The 20,470-nt window shown below is 46.6% G+C and overlaps 1 protein-coding gene across 15 annotated transcripts in view; it reads right to left on the minus strand.

Annotated features, from left to right (window-relative positions):
* MEGF11 (multiple EGF like domains 11) overlaps positions 1 to 7,751 on the minus strand; it is a 381,359-nt gene extending 373,608 nt beyond the window's left edge. For 14 of the 15 annotated variants that reach the window (XR_004030546.1, XM_030814597.1, XM_030814596.1 and 11 more), the window contains exon 1: positions 7,619 to 7,667. The gene's annotated coding sequence lies outside the window, so the exon portion shown is untranslated. Of the gene's footprint in view, positions 1 to 7,618 lie in introns of all 15 variants that reach the window. The other variant, XM_003267113.3, reaches the window with a different exon arrangement.
* Positions 7,752 to 20,470: the final 12,719 nt, after the last annotated feature.

Here is a 20,470-nt window from a genome sequence, read left to right on the forward strand (position 1 = left end):
ATACTAAAAACAAAAGGCAGCCGGGCACAGTGGCTCACGCCTGTAATCCCAGCACTTTGGGAGGCCAAGGTGGGTGGATCACCTGAAGTCAGGAGTTCAAGACCAGGCCAACACAGTGAGACCCTGTCTCTACTAAAAATACAAAAATGAGCCAGGCATGGTGGCGCATGCCTGTAATCCTAGCTACTCAGAAGGCTGAGGCACAAGAATTGCTTGAACCCGAGAGGCAGAGGTTGCAATGAGCAGAGATCGCGCCATTGCTCTCCAGCCTGAGTGGCAAGAGCAAGCCTCCATCTCAAAAATAATTATTTTTTTTAAAAAAGCAAGTCGATGCTTGAGTATTGCAAGCAGAGTGTATGGAATGGGGACAGGGGTACATGCTCAGGCTTTGAGCCCAAACATCTGGGAAGGTGGTTTTGCCAGCAACAAAAGTGAAGAATCCAGAAGGGGAGATGACTTGAGAAGTGAGAAAACCTGAGATTTCAGTTTAGGCATATAGGTTTCATGATGGCAGTCAGGCATCCAAATACTGCTTTTAATAATAATAATATCTGCCCAGTGCAGTGGCTCACGCCTGTAATCTCAGCACTGTGGGAGGCTGAGGTGGGTGGATTGCTTGAGCCCAGGAGTTCAGGACACCAGCCTAGGCAATATGGCAAAACCCCATCTCCACAAAAAAAAAAATTTTTAATTAGCTGGGCATGGTGGCAACACCTGTAGTCCCAGCCACTTGGGAAGCTTAGGTGGGAGAATCATTTGACCTAGGGAGGTCAAGGCTGCAGTGAGCTAAGATTGCACCACTGCACTCCAGCCTGGGCAACAGGAGTACGATTCTATCTCAAAACTAATAATAATAATAATAATATCTAATCAAGAGTTGAAACGTGGCTTGAGACATGGAGATTGATGCATCATCCAGGACTGGAAACCAGGAATCCAGGGCTGGCGAGGGAGTCACTGTGGCCTCCCTCCCAAAATCATGCTGGTCAGTACTGACTGTATTTGGACTGACTATCAAAGACACTGTGATTGTAGAGATAAGGTTTTTATCTTGACCAAATGGTCCCATTTTACCACTGAGAAAAAAAAAAAAAGGCAAGAGGAAGCAAGTTGGGCAGAAAGATTTTATAACCTATCCATACTTAAGTGCTAGAGTTTCAGTATGAGCCATGAACCACCTCCTCCAGGAAGCCTTCCCTAGCTACTGTGGCTCCCATTGATGTTATGCTCCTCCTATAATGGTGGGTCTGCAAGTCATGATTATTTATTCTCTAGTTCTGTTCTCCATTTGATATTCTTGATGGTCTAGTCCTCACATGTCCCCTGCATTAGATGATTATAAATTCTTTGATTCAGAGATCAATTTACAAATAATCTTCTACTGTCTTGTACTAATCAAGTATAATTGTGGTGCTAATTCAGATTTATCTTCCCAATAGATCCCCATCCTAGATTCAGTAAACTGAGGCACAAGAGGTGAAAAACAGGGCTTAAAACGAGTAAAAAGATAATTCAAACCCATGTCTTGAGCTCTGTGGCAGCCACTGTTAGTTACTCCTTTCACCCTTCCAAAAGAATCCTAATTTTTATCCTCTCTGAGGCCCAAAACACAAATCAAGGTTGTTCTAGGCCAAGCCAGGTGCTGTGGTTTGCATCTGTGGTCCCATCTACTCAGGAGGCTGAAACAGGAGGATCACTTGAGCCCAGGAGTTTGAGGCTGCAGTGAGCTATGATAGCAGCACTGCACTCCAGGCTGGGCAACAGAAGGAGAGCCCTTTAAAAAAAAGATTGTTCAACCGGGAGCAGTGGCTCACGCCTGTAATCCCAGCACTTTGGGAGGCCGAGGCTGGCAGATCACCTGAGGTTGGGAGTTTGAGACCAGCCTGACCAACATGGAGAAACCCCATCTCTACTAAAAATACAAAATTAGCAAGGCATGGTGGTGCATGCCTGTAATCCAGCTACTCGGGAGGCTGAGGCGAGATGGCACCAGCCTGGGCAACAAAAGCGAAACTCCGTCTCCAAAAAAAAAAAAAAAAAAGATTGTTCTAGGTCAATTACAATGATTTCCTTCTCTTGCCTGTGGTTGGCTTAGGCATGACACATGATTCACAATTCTGGCCAATAAGACAAAAGGGAAAGTCTGCTGAGGGGCTTCTGGGTAAGACGACTTCCTGCATTTTCTGCCTCTGCTCGTGATTGTGAGGATATAACACCTGGAACTACTGCCACCATCTTGTGATCCTGGGAACAGGAAAGATGAAAAGCATCCGGATCTTTGATGATGCTGTTGAACCACTGAAAGAACCAACTATAGGGCAGACATAGCCCAGACCTCTCGTTATGGGAGATACTAAATTCCTTATTGTTTCAGCCAGTTGAATTCAGCTTCTCTGTCACTTGCAGCCTTCATTCCCACTCCAATCAAGGGCTTTTGTCACAATGGATACCTGAGCTAACCATTATAAAAGATATATAACTAGTAAAGTCCTGGCCCCTGCCCTCATTGTGCCTATCCCAAGGTTGGACATTCAATAAGTATTCGATCTATATTTGATTAATTGATCTTCCCCTTGCTCATCAGGTACAGGGGATATATTCCCTGAAGGCATCTTTCTTCCCTTTACTAAGCCTCACTAATTATCTTTAAGTTTCAGCCTCCCATTTTGACTGTGGTCTCAACATTACTGACCAGGTCCTTCTCCATGGTCTCCTCCCACCTGTGAGGATCAAACTAAAAGCAAGGTACTCACATTTGGCCCAGAGAGACCATCAGCGAAACTCATCATTCCTAAATATTTGTTCTTTGAAATGTCTTTTTCAATTAGATCTCACCCATATGTTTGAGAGTCAGGCTGAATTTCAACTTCCTGCTCCAGAACAGACATGTTGAGCCTGCATAATTACTGCAGCCAGCTTTATTTGCTATAAAAACATGGATTTTTGCTCCCTCTCAACTATAAAATAATCGATAAATAGAATCCAGATGAAAAATGCTGGCGTTTAGGAGAACAACTCTTTTATGGTTCTTTTCTTTTGGGACTAATTAACACAATGGGGATAAAGTATGCTGTTACATTTACCTGGCCAGCTAAGTTGAAACACAAACTCTCCTCTTCCTGCTGAGATACAGCTTCATATCAGAAATACAGGAAGACAGACAGACAGAGTTTCAAAACATTTTGAGATGCTCAACAAACAGACCGGTGAACCTGTGGTGTAGACTTCCTTCAGCCCCTCTCTGTTCACACTGGCTGTTCAGTTGTTTCCCCCCACTCCCAATTCCTTAAGAACACACTGCATAGTTACTGTCAAATGAAACACAGTCCCATTAGCAGGAGAAGCAATCTCTCTTTCAGTCTCTTAATGAAGAAGACATGTTTTTTTGGACAATGACCACCCAGGCCATGAAAGTTTCATGAGGGGCTCTTGGAGTGGATGACACCTTTTCAATTATAACACTGCTATAAAAAACCCCCACAGAGCCACTGGGCATGGAGTCTACATCCAATACACGACACCTATTTATTCCCTAATTATATTGCAATATATTCTCTCTGTGTGTGTGCTGATGAAGATAAAATATTCTTTTAATTCTATGGCCTCCTGGAGGGGGAGGGGGAAGGGATGTACATAGCAAGTCCTATGAGTTCCTAGAGCTAAATCACAGACTTCATTCCAGGCTTCCCCATCTTATAACCTCAAAAAATCATTCATTTTCCCTTGTTCTACCACACTGGTTCTCAAAGTGTGGTCTCCAGTACTAGAGAATCAGCATCACCAAGGAACTCTTATTTAGAAATGCAAATTACTAGACCTACTCCAGACCCACTGAATCAGAAACTTGGGAGTGCGGCCCAGTAACCTGTGTTTTCACAAGCCCTCCACACTGAAATCTGAGAATCACTAGTCTGCAAGGAAGAAATGCTTTACTAGGAAGAAAAGAGCAGCATTTTAAATTGAATCCTGTATCAGGGAACACCTGCATTCTATATGGGCTGGGCCCCTCTTACTGCACAGCTGTCCCAATCTACAGATTCAGGGCTCCATTTACTCATCTGTACAATGGGGCTCCAGAGCACACCAAACAGCTGTGGATGTTGGAATTTAAGAGGGACATGGTTACCTGGCACCAGTCTCTATGGATACCTAGCAAGATCATAGTTGCCAACACTCACCAGCTCCCTTCCTGGCAGAAGCTCTGCACAGCAGTTCTCCAATGCTGCATCTAAGGTCACCACTGCAGCTGCCTTTGGGTTACCCCTGGCAACCAGGAGCTGGGGTCACGGAAGCCCACAGAATCTCCAAATCTCACAGCCAACAGCTTCAAACCTTTCACCTTGGAGCCTTGAACCACTACAGGGGAGGTTCAGAATTCTCTATTATATTGTCCCATTTCAGGACTTCTTCAGACATCATTGTGTATTTGCCTCTGTTCTACGACTAGACTTTAAGCCTATGGAGGACAGAGCCTAGAATGTCAGCATCACAAGGTATGGGACTCTTCCTGTCTGATTCATCACTGTATCCCAAGGGCCTAGTCCAGTGCCTGGCACAAAGAAGGAGCTCAAGAACTATTTGCTGACTACGTGTTCCTGCCTTTCAGAAGTTTGGAACAGTGAAGTAGCTAGAAGTTATGGTTGGGAAGAGGCAAAAGGGCTGGGCGCGGTGGCTCAGTCTGTAATCCCAGCACTTTGGGAGGCTGAGGCAGGGAAATCGCTTGAGGTCAGGAGTTTGAGACCAGCCTGGCCGACATGGCAAATCCCCATCTCTACTAAAAATACAAAAATTAGCCTGGCATGGTGGCCCACATCTGTAGTCCCAGCTACTTGGGAGGCTGAGGCAGGAGAATCACTTGAACCCAGAAGGCAGAGGTTGCCATAAGCCAAGATCATGCCACTGCACTCCAGCCTGGGTGAGAAAGTGAGACTCCGTCTCAAAAAAAAAAAAGAATGAAAAAAGAGAGAGAAGGGGCAAAAGAATGAGAATGATTGACACCCCTGGGAATGATGAGAAAGGAGAAAAGAAGCAAACGCCAGAATACTGCCCATCTGACCCCACCACACTTGGCTCATGGGGAACTGACTTGCCAGCCAATTGCTCACCCTAAGTCTAGGCCTAGAAGACCCCTGGGGCCAGGTTCTGAGCTTGAGCTCTGAGCAACTGGCTCTTCTAGCTTCTCTAGTGATTCTCACACAAAGGCCCAATCAATGCTCATTGACCCTGACAGTGCTGTGCTTTGACCAGCCGCTTAACCAGCTTTCCTGCCTCCTTCTTAGGACTCAAACCCTGTATCCTGACCACCCTCCTTCCCCAACTGGAAACCTACCCGAGGATCAGCTCCTAATCTTGCCTTCTTCAGAGACTATCCCTAATCCAGCCCCTCCGGAAGTGATTTCACCTGAGAATGCCTACATGCACTCACTTCCTACAAAACAATGGCTCCTCTTTCCCTATGGGTTGCACCTGATGGGGCTGAGCCCTGTGTGTGGGCTCCATTTACCCCCAGAGCTCGGTGCAGGGACAGAACAGGTATGCAACAAACTGTCACATAAGTGATTTATCCTGGGAGATGCTCCCAGCACAGCACCTAACCCGAAAATCCACTAACCTCTGCCTCTAACCTCACACACACCCAGCCCTCGAGTCTGTCAAGGATGTGCAGTGGCCTGACTGGGAACACTTGTTCTGTGCGAAGAAAGCAGTAAAGTTAGTGTGGTATACTAGAAAAGGCCCTGACCCGGAATTCAGGAGACTTGGTTTATCTACTCTTCCTCCCGTATAGCAGCTCTAAGCAAGACCTTTCACTTCTCTGGACCTCAGTTTGCTGATCTGTGAGTGGGAGGAAGTGGCGAGACTGCAGTCCTAGACCTCGAATTTCTAGCGGCTTAAACAAAATAATGAGCAACGGTGAGAGCTGGTGCATGGTGTGCACCAGGAAAATCCGCCAGAGGAGCAGAGGATGCTCAATGTCTGCTCAACGCCCTCGGGTCACCCCGCCCAGTCTGCAGGGAGTGACGGCAGAGGGACCCTCTCCGGAAAGCCTTGAGCTTTTGGTACCACTAAACTCCCTAAACCTCTCAAGAGAATCTCCCGACAGCACTCCAACAAAGAGGGCTGCTGGGCCGGGGCTCCGCTGGCTCCGAGAAGCCGCAGAGGTCGGCGAATCCGGCCCCTCCGACTCCGGGAACGAGTGGGACGGAGCCCCCAGCAGGGTCCGATTGCCCCAGCAGGCCGCGGCGCGCCGCCCCCGCCCCCCCACCGGCCCGGGCTTTAACCCTTGTTTCCCCGGCAGAGCGCCGGAGTGGCGCTGGTGCCGGGGCGCGAGGACCCCAGCCTGAGGGAGCTGAGATGGCCAGGACCCCAAACCATCCCAAAGGCCTCCTCCAACCCGCCGCAGGCCCTGTTCTCTCGGCTCTTGGCGGGATGGAGAGTGGGCGATCCTGAAGCGGAGCCACTTCGAAATATTTTTCCGGAGAACATGACCACCCGGGAGACAGTCACGCTGGCCTCGCAGCGCGGGCTGCGGGGCACGGATCCCGAGACGCGGCTGCCGCGGGATGGAGCCCACGAGTCCAGATCCGGGAGAAGCCGCCCGGGCTCGGGGGCTCCGGGGACCGCCACGCCGAGGCTTGGCGCTCCCGGGCTCAGGACAGGTGACGGCTGCATCCCACTCACGGACCTTGACGCCCTCGAGGAACGATTCTGCCTATTTTTAAGTGGTATTTTTTCTAACAGATTAGGAAAATAAACCAAGTCCAGGAGGAAGGCGGCTGCGCTCGGCAGCTCCAAGGAGCCACAACCACCATCCATTTCCCCACCTCCAACACTACCGCCCACGGCTGGGCGAGAAGTTGGGAACTTCGGGACCACGCTCCAGGCGCGCGCAGAGAGTGACTTGCTTCTCCTTTAACTTTGGGAGCCAGGGTCGCAGTCTAGGGCAGGAGGACCGTCCTGGGAGCCAACCAAGGCCGTCCAGGTCCTGGACTTCCCGGAATAGAGTAACGGCGACGGGATGGGAAAGAAATATGGGGATACACGTTCCGCCTCGCTTCTCCCAAAAGCAAAAGCGTGCGTAGCACTTGCTGGGGCTTGGCGGCCGCGAGGCGCATAGCCGGCCGCCGCCGAAAACCTGCTGCGTCCCCGCAAGCTCTGCTTCCCGACCCCGACGGGGAAGGCGCCGGTGCAGTGAGTGCAGCCCGCGCACCCGGGGCGGCTTGAGAGCGGAGTCCCCAGACTCAAGGGGGCGGACGGGCGCCCTCCCCGGGACACCAGCGCCGCGCCGCTGCTCTCAGGTCTTCCCCCGCACGTGGAGGCGCCGCGGACGCTGCATCCCGACTGCGGCCGGAGGGCTGCGCCTGCCCACACTGAGGCGCCCCACAACCTGCCGGACCCCCTGGCGCTCCTGCAAGCCCCGGCATCCACCTCCTCCCGGCGCCAAACTCGGCTTCGGCAGCCCGGACCCGGGCAGGGCGGCCGGGGGTCCGCGGAGCTGGTGGAAAGTTAGTCGCGGGGCTGCAAAGTCCCCTCCCCAGGGCCGGAACCCCCACCCCCGCGTCCCCTGGTGCCCCCGGCGTCCGAGACTCGGCGTCCTCGCGGTCCCCACCCAGACACCTACCTGCTCCCGCGGCCGGCCCAGGGCTCGGCCGGCCAGTCGCGCGGTCCTGTCCTCCGGAGCCCGAGCCTGGCTAGAGCGCCAGGCAGGAGCGTGGGGCCGCGAGCAGCCGGGAGCCGGGCGGCGGGCAGCGGGCACCGGGAGCGACTGAGCGAGCGAGCGAGCGAGCGGGCGGCTGGAGCCGCGGCGGCTGCTGCGGAGCCAGCCCCCACCCGCTTCGTCCCTTGGCCCCTCCCTCTGCTTCCCTCCCAGCCTCCCTCCTCCCGGCTCGCAGCTCCCTCCCTCCGATCTCCCGCACACCCCCCTCATTTTCTTCCTCTTTCTCTCTCTTTGGTCCTTTCAGATCCTGCTGTTTCGCGCGCTCGTTCGTTCTTTTTCCTGTCTTCAGTCTCTCTCTTCAGCTTGCCTTTGGATTCTCCTTTTTCTCCCATTCATCCCTTTCCAGCATCTCACCTCCCTCCTCTCCACTTTCGTTCTTTTGCTCATTTCTCTTGCTCCCTCTTTTCTCTATTTTCTATTTTCTCCTCCTGCTAACCTTCTCGCGCGTCTACTCCCCTTTCTCTTCCCTACTCCCCCTTTCCCTCCTGGGGGAGTGGAGCGGCCTGCGCGCCTCCCCCTCTATGCTCTCGATGGGAGATCCCGGGGATGGGAGTGGGGGTCTGGGGGTTAAAGGGAGCCAGGGGCACCCCCAGGCCGTGCTCCTAACAGGCGGAGGGCCGAGAGGGAGGGGCAGGGCCGGAGATAGGGACTCAAGACAGGAGCTCGAGAAACGTCTTGGCCGGGAAAAGGGCAAGAAAAGCAAAGAACTCAAAATGTTAAGACCCAAGTCGGGCTGAGCCGTGCCTGGTGAGATGAGGAAACTGAGACCCAAAGAGAAGAGGGCAATGAACTTGCCTTGCCAAGGTCTACTCCTGGCAAGGTCGAGACCCCCACCGCTCCTCGCAGCCTGGGACTGGGCTCCTGCGCTGATGCGGGAAGTGCGAGGGCGCCTGAGGCCGGTCAGCTCATTCTGGTCCCTTTGCCTGCCTCTGCGCCCAAGTCCCGGGGGCCATGGGGAGGAAGCCTTCCTCCTCTGCTACAGCACCTGGGGCCGTCTGGCTGCCACACGACACTCCTAGTGAGGCCAAGCCAGATGGGGGTAAAGACCTGGCTCTTAAGAGTGGTACAGGGACCCCCCTTTCCTCCACCTCCTACCCCTTTCCAGGAAATGTGGGCTGACTCCTGCTTACACGGGATGGGAGTGGCGGCAGGGTACTTTGCTCGTGGGGTTTGCCTTCTTTTGTCCTTGAACTAAAACCGGAGAGGAAAGGCCCAGGGTTGGAAAGGTGGTTATACACACCTGGGGAGATGAATTTTTGCGAATAAAGTAGGCCTAATGCCTGAGACTGGGAGCTGTGTGTCTGTCCGTGTGTCTGAGCACCTAGCCCACCCTGGCCATTCTGGGTCTGATGGAGCAAGTCCCTCCCCTAGAAGCTTTTCCTGGCACTTCCTCATTTCAGCCCAGTGGAGTCCGGAGGAGAGACGTGGGGTCTGCGTTCCTATGGAGTCCACACTGCAGCCCGACACCATCAGGATTCTCCTAGTTCCACCCCTAATTTCTGGGGCCAGAAATTTCTGTGGTACACAACAAGAAGCAGAACCAGAAGTACAACCAGAAGCAGAACCTCTGCTCAGCCCCTGGGTAAAAATCTACTTTAGGGTGCTGGCAAAACTCTGCACAAATATTCTATTCATTCCTCGCTTTGGGATATCAAATCAAGTCAATAAAGCCCGGCCTGGGCCTCTGTGGTTCACACCACAAAACCAGAAGAAGCATCTGCTCAAGGCTGAGACTCGGGTGGGGCACGTGGAGTGCTCACCCTCAGAGTCTGCAACTGAGGGTGAGCGCCTCCTTAAATTCTCCCCTCAGAGCCTCCCTGCCTCACCCTAGTCCCGACTGCAGACAAATCTGAGGGCTGCTGTTCACCAGCTGTCTGGCCTTGGTCCATGGCCGCCCCCATGCTGGCATTATTTCCCCACCTGACTATGAAGAGGCTGAATTCAATGTTCACTAAGATTTTCTTCAGCTCTGAGGTGCTATAGTTTGTGGGTATCATAGATGCCAAATTTGTATGCCTGCTCCATCACTTACTGTGACACTGGGCAGTCACTTAACCTGTTTCCCTATCAGTAAAATGGGAATGATGATAGTACTGTGAGCTGTGTGAGGATTAAACCACATAATGCACCGAAGCACAGTTCCTGACACAGAGTAGCACTTGACTACCGTGAGCAATTAATACTGCACAGGGCAGGGTTTGGCATATCTTTCCTTCATCTTCACATTCCCATTTTCATTGTGCGTTGTGATCCCCACCATGCCCCAGAACCCTCCCTCTATGTGGTAGCCATCCACTTATAAGTCTCAGACTTCAGTTCTGATAGGTTTGGGAAGGTGGACAGGTCTTCCCATCTCATCTCATCTCGATGACCGACAAATAGGAAGCAACTCCCTCTCCCTCCTCTTATACACTCACACCTGCCAGGCTTGAATTGCGTGTCTGAGGATTGCTGGCCCCCTCCACGCCAGGCTGGGGATTGCCTGGTTTTCTGCTACACTCTAAAAAGCCATACCAATCTATAGAGCTGCACCTTCCCTACCCAGATGGCAAGGCTCCAAGGACACATGTCCCAACAGAGCCAGAAACACTTTTAGCAAGCATCTCTGAGGTTGGCTGGGGGTCATGTTAGAGCCCAGGGTCCATCATTCATTTGTCAGTCTCTGAGTGCCTACTTACAGGAGGCGCCACTCTGCACAGCCCACTGCCATATCCACCTTCAACTAGCTGCAACAAGTTCATTTTGGAAGCTATGCCATCTAAAGCAAGGCTACTCATTGCAGGGCGTATTTGAGATAAAAATCCACTATTCTGTGCTATAAACCCTGCTATCAAAAAGTTTACATACCTGGTTGATGCTGCCAGAAAAAAAAAAAAAAAGGCAAGCTTATACTCTGGAGTCGGAAGACAGTAAAAAAAAAAAAAAAAAAAAAAAAAAAAAAAAAAAAAGGAGCAGAAGCAGAGTAGGGAACCTGGAAGAGGAAGCCTGAGTTCAAATCCTTGGCTCTGTCACATGTTAGCTATATGACCACAAGCAAGTGCAATTGCACCCTCTGCACACTTTGGCCTGGACAGGGGTGAAAAGTAAGGAAGCCAAAACTCTGGTGCCTAAGGTGAGAGGACCTCCTCCTCTTAGAAATAAATTATTTGAAGGCTAGGACACTGGACAGAGGGTCCAAGGCTCAGACCACAATGGTCTTTCCTTCAATCAAGTGTGCAGGCAGGGAATTCTCTTTGTTTTCCTGCTCTCTCCCTCCATTCCTTGATGGGAGATCACCTTTCCCTCTCTATCTTCCTGCAGAACTCTGACTCAAAGCCCCAACCAGGAATACCCACAAAGAAAACCCAGGGATGACTGGAATTTGTTGAATGACTGAATGATTTCGGAACTGGCGGGGTCTTTTAAAACTTCAAGTGGAACACAATATGTCAGAGTGCTTGGGGGAGGAATGTCTCCCTCCCCACCAGACTCTAACGTATTTGGGGTCAATACCATGTCTTATTTACCTTCGTATCTGATACAAAGCCTAGCATAGGGCCTTGCCTTGTTAAAAGAATAAGTAAAATATCTACAATTTAATAATAAGATACACACGTGATATCATTTAAACTTCATGACAATTCTGTATAGTAGGCATTATTATTTCCCTTTTACAGAGGAAAGACTGAGGGCCAAAAAAAGTAATTTGCCCTAGGCCACATAGCCAGTAAATGACAGAACCTGAATTTGAACTCAAGCTTGTTCTAAGCTCTTTTCTCGATGCTGTAGTGTCTTGCACTATGGGACTGGGACTTGGGTAAGGCAACCTAGGGAGGCATTCACTCTCAGGAGCCGAATGCACATACACAAACCTGAAAGTAACCTTCGAAAAATGCCCCTAAAGAATTACAGAGAATTTTGGGATCCCTGTGGTCCTAGCCATCAATGAGGTGCAGAGAAGAAACCATTGCACAACTGCATTACATCTGCTGATAGAACATACACTGATACAATATATGCCAGACACATCTGCAAATATACCCACACACAACCCGATACACAAATTACTGGGAGATGACAACCCAACACACCTACACACACACCAACACACCCCAAACATCCCCCTGCACACACAAATATAACACAATTCCTGCACTCTTAAAAACGGGCAGGAGGCAGAGGATCAGAATAAGACACAGTGGCATGACTCTTTTCACAAGCTTTTTATGAACTCACAACCACCAATCGAAGTCTTGATTAACTTGGTTGTATTTATTAAATCGTGTTCAATATTTAATAACTTTGAATATGGATTGAATATTTAATGAGATTGGTGGAGATCTATTTGTGTATAAATGTCAGAAGTGCCAATTGCTTTGAATTGAGAATTGAGTCTGTGATTCATTCTCAGTAGCTGGTACTGGAGAGCTCTCCATTCTACATTTTCATGGATTTATTTAAATTATAGGTTATCATCATGACATTATTACACTATTATTTATTATGATGCTCCACTATTATAACATTATTAGGCTGTCCCAGAAAATGTGGCATTTAGATATTGAATTTCCTTGCATCCAGTAAAACCTGGATTGGGGTCTCTTGGTCTCCTTCCTCCATGTTTACTAGGAAAAGGGGCCAAATATGACACTGTGAAATGCATGCTGTCTTAAGCCCTCAGTCCTCCCACAGGCACAAGATGATCTGGAAGCAATTTCTGTGTTATACTTTGTCCAAGACTAATTTGTCCAAAAGAAGAAACTCTACTTTGTGGACTGAAGACAAGCAACATGAATTTCTGAAACTTTTTTTACAGAAATAAGAGAATTGGATGCAAAATGCAATTTTCAGAGGCATCATGGGGATTCGTGAAAGTCCCTGGAAGATTCGAGATTCAGGAACTCAATGAATAAATTTAACTATCCATAAGTGTGGATTTTACACAAGGTACAGTTATATATTAATGATGTTCTCTGGCTAATAAGTAATTACAAAATGTAGTTTGTTAGGGGTCAAAGTTAAATCATTGGAAACAGCCCTTGTGCCACAGCAGGCTGTTGCCTGGCAGGATATAAACTGCTTACTCACAAGAGAGACCAAATGCATTCTCCACCAAATAACTCTCATCACTGACACACCTTTGTCATATTTTGATTTGCTTTGATTTGGGGTCCAAAGCAAATGTAAATAAATGCTACCAAAAGAATAATGATTATAACACCACCATTGGGTGGAGAGTAGCCTTCTGACTGAAATCAATGTAATCACACTTTTTGGATACTGTTTTTTATATATGTAAATATATATATTTATATATATTTATACACACAGGGTATGTGTGTGTGTATATATATGTATATATACATGTATACATATATATGTATATATATACATGTATATATACGTATATGTATATATACATGTATATATACATATACGTATATATACATATATGTATATATACATATACATGTATATATACGTATATGTATATATATGTTGTATATATGTATATGTATATATATGTTGCTTGTATATATACATATATACATATATGTATAGATACATGTATATATACGTATATATGTATAGATACATATATGTATATATACACATCTATGTATATACGTATATATACATGTATCTGTACATATACATGTATCTATACGTATATACGTATGTATACATATATACATATATACGTATATATACATACACACACATATACCCTGTGTGTATAAATACATATATATGTATATATACAGGGTCTCACTCTGTTGCCAAGGCTGGAATGCAGCGGTGTAATCATGGCTCAAAGCAGCCTCAAACTCCTGGGCTCAAGTGATGCCCCTGCCTCAGCCTTCTCAGTAGCTGAAACCACAGGTGTGGCTACCATGCCCAGCTAATTTTTTTTTTTTTGGTAGAGACAGGGTCTCACAATGTTGCCCAGGCTGGTCTCAAACTTCTGGCCTCAAGCAATTCTCCCACCTCAGCCTCCCAAAGTGCTAGGATTAAAGGCCTGAGCCACTGTGCTCAGCCACTGTTTTCATTTTATTTGCAACAAATAATTAGAAAAATTTGCACCTCTAAACACTTTTCTTTCTTCTCCTCACCTTCAATACTCGACCAACTTTTAAATTAAATTCTGCCTGATACCACACCAGTTTATTTGCCCATTCTGAAACCCCCATAGTGTTCTGGGCTTCCTGATTTTTTTTTTTTGAGACAGAGTTCGCTCTGTTGCCCAGGCTGGAGTGCAATGGCACGATCTTGGCTCACCGCAACATCTGCCTCCCGAGTTCAAGAGATTCTCCTGCCTCAGCCTCCCAAGTAGCTGGAATTACAGGCATGCACCACCATGCCTGGCTAATTTCGTATTTTTAGTAGAGACAAGGTTTCTCCATGTTAGTCAAGCTGGTCTTGAACTCCTGACCTCAGGTGATCCACCCGCCCTGGCCTCCCAAAATGCTGGGATTACAGGCATGAGCCACCACGCCTAGCCGTGCTTCATGATCTTATTTATGCTGTTCTCAGAGCCTTAATGACTTTCCCATCCTCTTTAAAGCTTGGCAAACTCATCTTACCCTTTAAAATTCTGCTCAACACTAAGGCCTTCCTTGGTGCCTTTACCCTACCTGTTTACCTACCCTGATTGGCACTTTTCTCACTGTAGTTTGATTATATGTTTACAGATCTACCTGCTCACATTGTATGGTGAATACCATAGTCATTTTAGTATCTCCAGTGTCTTGCATAGTGCCTGGTCTAATGGTGGGTGGATGGATGGATGGATGAATGAATGATGGACGGATGGACGGACTTGGAAATAAAAACATACGGGTTTTATTATACTTGTGGCTCTTTATCCTTTCACTTGGGTTGAACAGGGTGTTGGAGTAGGAGCCATCTTATTTTCCAGGAAGCTCATAATGCCATTCATTCTTAGACTCAAGTCAAAGCTCAAAGGGATTAGCTACTCCTTTGTTTTACAGACAAAGTCATCCCCCTCATGGTTTCCCAATAACACGTTTTCATTCAACAAACATTTATGAAGTTCTTACTATGTGCCAGGCTTCCTGCTCACTGTCTTGACTCACAACCAAATCACTAAATCAACCCAGGTGGATTTCTAGGAGCAGGCAGCATCCAGGAACAACCTCTTCTCTCCAGCACTGTTGGCAGGTTCCTTGCAGAAACCAACAGACTTTGGGGGAAGCAGAAGAATCTCCTCCTCGAGAAGGGGTCTGGGACTCTGGCTGAGTGGTAGCTTGACTTGGCAAATTCTTAGCTTTATATAAGCACCTCAAATCCTTTGTGGAAGTAGGTAGGGTATCAACACAATTCTCAAACATTAAGCAAAATGTCCTCCTCTTCTTCAGCTTCCTCTGCTACCACTCCCTTCTCTACATTTTTCCTCCAGCAATGCTGAAAGAGGCTTGTGGGCCCTGTGCCCACTAGAACACAAGCTCCATGAGGAAGGGACTTTGCTTTGTTTGCCATTATACATCCAGCATCTAGAACAACACCTGGATATAATAGGCCATCAGTGAGTATTGGATAAGTTAATGAATGATATGTCATATTTTTGTCTTTGCTAGTGATGTCTTCTGTGCTTGGAATGACCTGTTTCTTCACACTAACTCTTACTCATCCAGCAAGACTAAGTCAGGCATATTCTTTCCTAGACAATCCTTCCTGAAGCCCCTGGGTTGGACCAAACACCCTTCCTCTGGGTTTCCTGGCACCATGTGCACTGGCCTCTCTTTGCACTAACCACAACGTACTGCATTTATCTGTTATGTGTCTGCTCCCCATTCCAGACTTCGAGCATCATGAAGACAGGAACCATATGCTATTCATCGTCATACCCTCAGCTCCTTGTCAAGGTGTCTGGAACACAGAGAGCACTCTATAAAGATTTGTCAAGTTGTACTGAACAACCCCAAGTGGATGCAGATTGGGTCACACCAAATGTGATTGCTGATTCATGTGGTCATTTGGCAAATATTGATTGAGTGCCTATGATGTGCCAAGCACTGTTCCTAGCCAACGCTAAGCCAAATACACAAAAATAATGATAAAGTGAGTGCTTGTCAATTAGATACAACCCAGGTATTTTACCAGGCTAGTTAATTGGTGTGTCGAGTCAATATGAAGACTGTTTTAAACTTCAACTTTTGCTATAATATTATTTAAGCCTAGACAGGAAATTCAGGGTTCCAATAACTCAATGCTCTCTCTTTCCTGGGCTTCAGTGTCCACACCTACATGGTGGACATATACTGTAGCCCCCCATGAGATATTTTGATATATGTTTATACAGGATCCTCTGAAATTCCTTGCACATTTTTAAATCTTAGCAATTTGCCTAGAAACACTTTACAAATTGCATTAAGTATTTCAAGGCTTAGAAAACACAATTGCACAAAATGCCTTTGTATTTAAGATCTCATGATAAATAAAAAATTAAATTCCAATCAGCTTTCGATTCAGTTGAAATTCAATGTGCCTTTAAAAGCCATGTATTGATTTATTTGATCATACCCACGACCTATGTTACATTTAATAAACTTTTATTGAGCCCTTTTATTGTATCATGCATTGTTGTAGGCACTAAAGAAAACAAAGATTAATGAGATGTGATCTTGACCTTTAAAGAGCTCCAAGTTTGGTGGGGGAGCCTGAAACACAGCTGACCTACTGTAACATGTGAGATTGAGAGATGTTGCGACCCAGGTATACACAAGATGCTATGACAGCATAGAAGACCAACACGTTCATTTTGTCTGCAAAGGTATCAGGGAATGTTTGATAAAAGTGGTGACACCTGAGCCAAGCCTAAATAGATGAGTAGAATTTGGCACAGTGAAAAGAAAGGACTAGAGAGAGGGGAGTGACATGGCACAGTGATAGGAGGCACATGGCACACTCGAGGGATACGTGCCATGGGCAGCTAGAGCAAAATGTGACTGCCAGAAAAGAGAGAGGAAAAGGTTGGAAAGGTGAGCTGGGCTCTGATGGAGGAAGATATTGATTGATAACAAGGTAGAATTTTATTCTGGATATAATGGAGAATATTATTAAAGCTTAAAAGTTTTTAAATTGGCCGGGCACTGCGGCTCATGCCTGTAATCCCAGCACTTTGAGGGGCCAAGGCGGGTGGATCATGAAGTCAAGAGATTGAGACCATCTTGGCCAACATGGTGAAATCCCATCTCTACTAAAAATACAAAAAATTAGCCAGGTGTGGTGGCAGGCACCTGTAGTCCCGGCTACTCGGGAGGCTGAGGCAGGAGAATTGCTTGAACCCGGGAGGCAGAGGTTGCAGTGAGCCGAGATCACACCACTGCACTCCAGCCTGGCAACAGAATGAGACTCCATCTCAAAAAAAAAAAGAAAAAGTTTTTAAATTATATGATGCCTTTATGCATCTATTATATAAAAAGACATACATTATAATACTCTGTCATGCACACAAAAATGAATAAATACCAATACTATTTGATATGGTTTGGCTGTGTCCCTGCCTAAATCTCATCTTGAATTCTCACATGTTGTGGGAGGGACCCAGGGGGAGGTAACTGAATCATGGGGGCAGGTCTTTCCAATGCTGTTCTCCTGATAGTGAATAAGTCTCATGAGATCTAATGGCTTTATAAAGCAGTTTCCCTGCACAAGCTCTCTCTCTTTGCCTGCTGCCATCCATGTAAGACATGACTTGCTACTCCTTGACTTCTGCCATGATTGTGAGGCCTCCCCAACCGTGTGGATCTGTAAGTCCAATTAAACTCCTTTCTTTTGTAAGTTGCCCAGTCTTGGGTATGTCTTTATCAGCAGCGTGAAACCAGACTAATACACTATTTGTCTTTTATGAAATGAAATATCTACTCTGTACCAGGCAGGTGCCTTGCTAAGATAGGAATTGTTGCATTTTATCTTCACAAAAACCCTGAGATGTAAGTGTCATGATGCCCATTTTACAGATGAGGTAATGGAGGCTAAGAATAGTTAAATCTCTCAGCTAGTCTGTAGTGGACCTGGAACTTGAAATGTGTCTGACTCCAAAGTCCGTGATCTTAACTTTTAGGCTATGGCTGCAGCTTGTACAAACAATAAACAGATTCACGAATTAGAGGTTTACATAAAATTATTTTTAGCCTTAGGACATATCAAAAGCCTTAAAATGTTTACACTCTTAAACCCAGTAATGACAATTCTGAGAACAAATCTTACAGAAAAAATCGGAAATTCACCCAAAGATGCATGTATAAAGATGATTATTGCAATGCTATTTGTAACTGAGAAAAGTTGAAAGCAACCTAAGTACGCAACATTAGGAAAGGGTCCCTTATAAAATGGTGTATTATTTAATCGTTAAAATTTTGATTGCATGGGATAGAATTATATAATCTCAATCTGTAAAGAAAAAATGCACCCTAAAAAAATGAAAAAGAAACATTTCACAATGTAATTAGCAGTGGCCTCTGGGAGAAGTTAGAGGTGATTTTTTTCTCCTATGCATTCCAAATTTTCTATGCTTGAACACCTCATTCTTGAAATCAGGAAAAGATACAGTTAAAAAAAATCCATTCTGTGTCTTGATTACAGTCATGTCAGCTGGGTCAGCCTGGACTGTCAGCAGGATGAGAAACGTAACAGCAAAATCACCTCCCTGGCCCTTGATCCTACAATGTCTGGAGATCAAAATATCGACCAAGCTGGCACCCTGTCAGTGACACCCAAGGGTCCAAACTCAAATCATTTCACTTATTCATAGTCGCTCATGTATTCAAAGAAAGCAAAATAATTCATCTCTTTATTTTCTTTATACTGAAAAGTTGCAGAACTTCATTTTAAAATCAAAAATATACATTGCAATTTTCTTGCAATTTGTTAAATTAACACATTTGTTAAATATTATGTTTGTTCTTAGCATGACTGTTAATTATTCAGGGGAGGTGGAGGGATGGAAAAGAAAGAACAAATCCAGAACTTTGGGGCCCAACCTGGGACACCAACTGTCTGGTTAAGTGCTGAAACTCATTGTCAGACTGTGGGGCTTTCTCCGAGGAATTAGAGTTAGGCTAATAACCCAATTTGGAATAATTTAAAGCTCTTTCTAGGGAAGTTTTTGACTCAATTGGGCTCATTATGCATAGGTTTAATGCGTAACAATTTGTTCTTGAAAGCTAACATTATTGTTGGCAATAAAGATAGGAAGTGGAAATAAGCTTCCAATATGTAAAGCAGATTTATTTCTCGTTTCATATGGACTTGTTCCGGGTCTCTGCATGTGAATCACACTGTGCTCCCTGCAACAAGATGCTGTCCATGCAGTTGGTTATGATAAATGGCCTGTGATTGTGAATCTGATATTGGTTTTCAATATTGAATTTATCATTCTGTCCTCTTAACAGCTATTAAATACTTTTAAGAATTTATCCATTTGCCTGATCCACCTGTGATTTTTCAATATGTAAAATTTATTGGTTTCCTAGTTTTTTGGGATTTTAACAGCCGACAGCATCATTAATAACGCTGAGTAATGGAGCTGACCTCTTTCAAACCTCCTTCCCTTCCACTACTCCAGAACATCCAAATTGAATCAAAATGGATTTGATGTGGGAACCCAGAAAGAGAACAGCAGCGGTGGGGTGCCTGACTCGAAATGCAGCTGGTGCAGGCCAAGCCACACACTGTCTGCTTCGACTCTTCACCTCCAATCCCCGGGCAAAGGGAGCCAGGTCTGGGCTGCCTGGGCCTTCCCAGCCTCTGCCTCCTCCTCCCATTGGATGAGCCAGCTCGGCAGCCTTCCTCACCCTCAGCTGCCTCAGTTTCTTCAGTATTGGGTGATTGATGGAAATAATAATGCTGCTTGCCTGGCTCCCTCACGGACAGCGCTTTGTGAATTAATGAAAGCACACAGACTGTACACGCAGAAACTCCCTCCCAGACAGCTGAATCGCTGCCCTGGAATTCTCATGAGCTTGACAGGGAGGGATCCTTGCCCTTCACCGTGAGGACAGTGCAACCAGAGGCTGAAACAAATTAGGCCCTTTGGCCTGGCGCTGTGGCTCACTCCTGTAATCCTAACTCTTTGGGAGGCCAAAGCAGGAGAATCGCTTGAGGACCAGCCTGGGCAACACAGTGAAATCCCTTCTCTACTAAAAATACAAAAATTAGCCCAGTGTCATGCTGCAGTGCCTGTGGCCCCACCTACTTGGGAGGCTGAGCGGGGAGGATCACCTGAGCCTGGAAGGTGGAGACTGCAGTGTGCCGTGATCACACCACTGCACTCCACCCTGGGTAACAGAGCAAGACCCCGTCTCAAAAAAAAAAAAAAAAAAAAAAATCAGGTTGTGTGGAATAACAGCAGAGTAGGACTTCCCCTGACCCCTGGTTCTGTATGTTAGGACCACCCATGTATGTTGCCCCCTGAAATGCATGAAGCTAGCTCAGAGCTTTGGGTTATGCCTTTGCTGGTTTTTTGTTTTTGTTTTTGTTTTGTTTTGTTTTTTGAGACAGAGTCTTGCTCTGTCATCCAGGCTGGAGTGCAGTGGGGAAATCTTGGTTCACTGTAAGCTCAAACTCCTGGGCTCAAGCAATCCTCTGGCCTCACTCAGCCTTGCAAGAAGCTGAGACTACAGGTGTGTGTCACCATACCAGCCTAATTTTTTTTGTTGTTGCCCAAGCTGGTCTTGAACTCCTGGCCTCAGGCAATCCTCCCATCTCAGCCTCCCAAAGAGTGAGGATTACAAGTTTGAGCCACGGTGACTG

Source organism: Nomascus leucogenys, chromosome 6 (genome assembly GCF_006542625.1).
Source record: "Nomascus leucogenys isolate Asia chromosome 6, Asia_NLE_v1, whole genome shotgun sequence".
Taxonomy (NCBI): Eukaryota; Metazoa; Chordata; class Mammalia; order Primates; family Hylobatidae; genus Nomascus; species Nomascus leucogenys.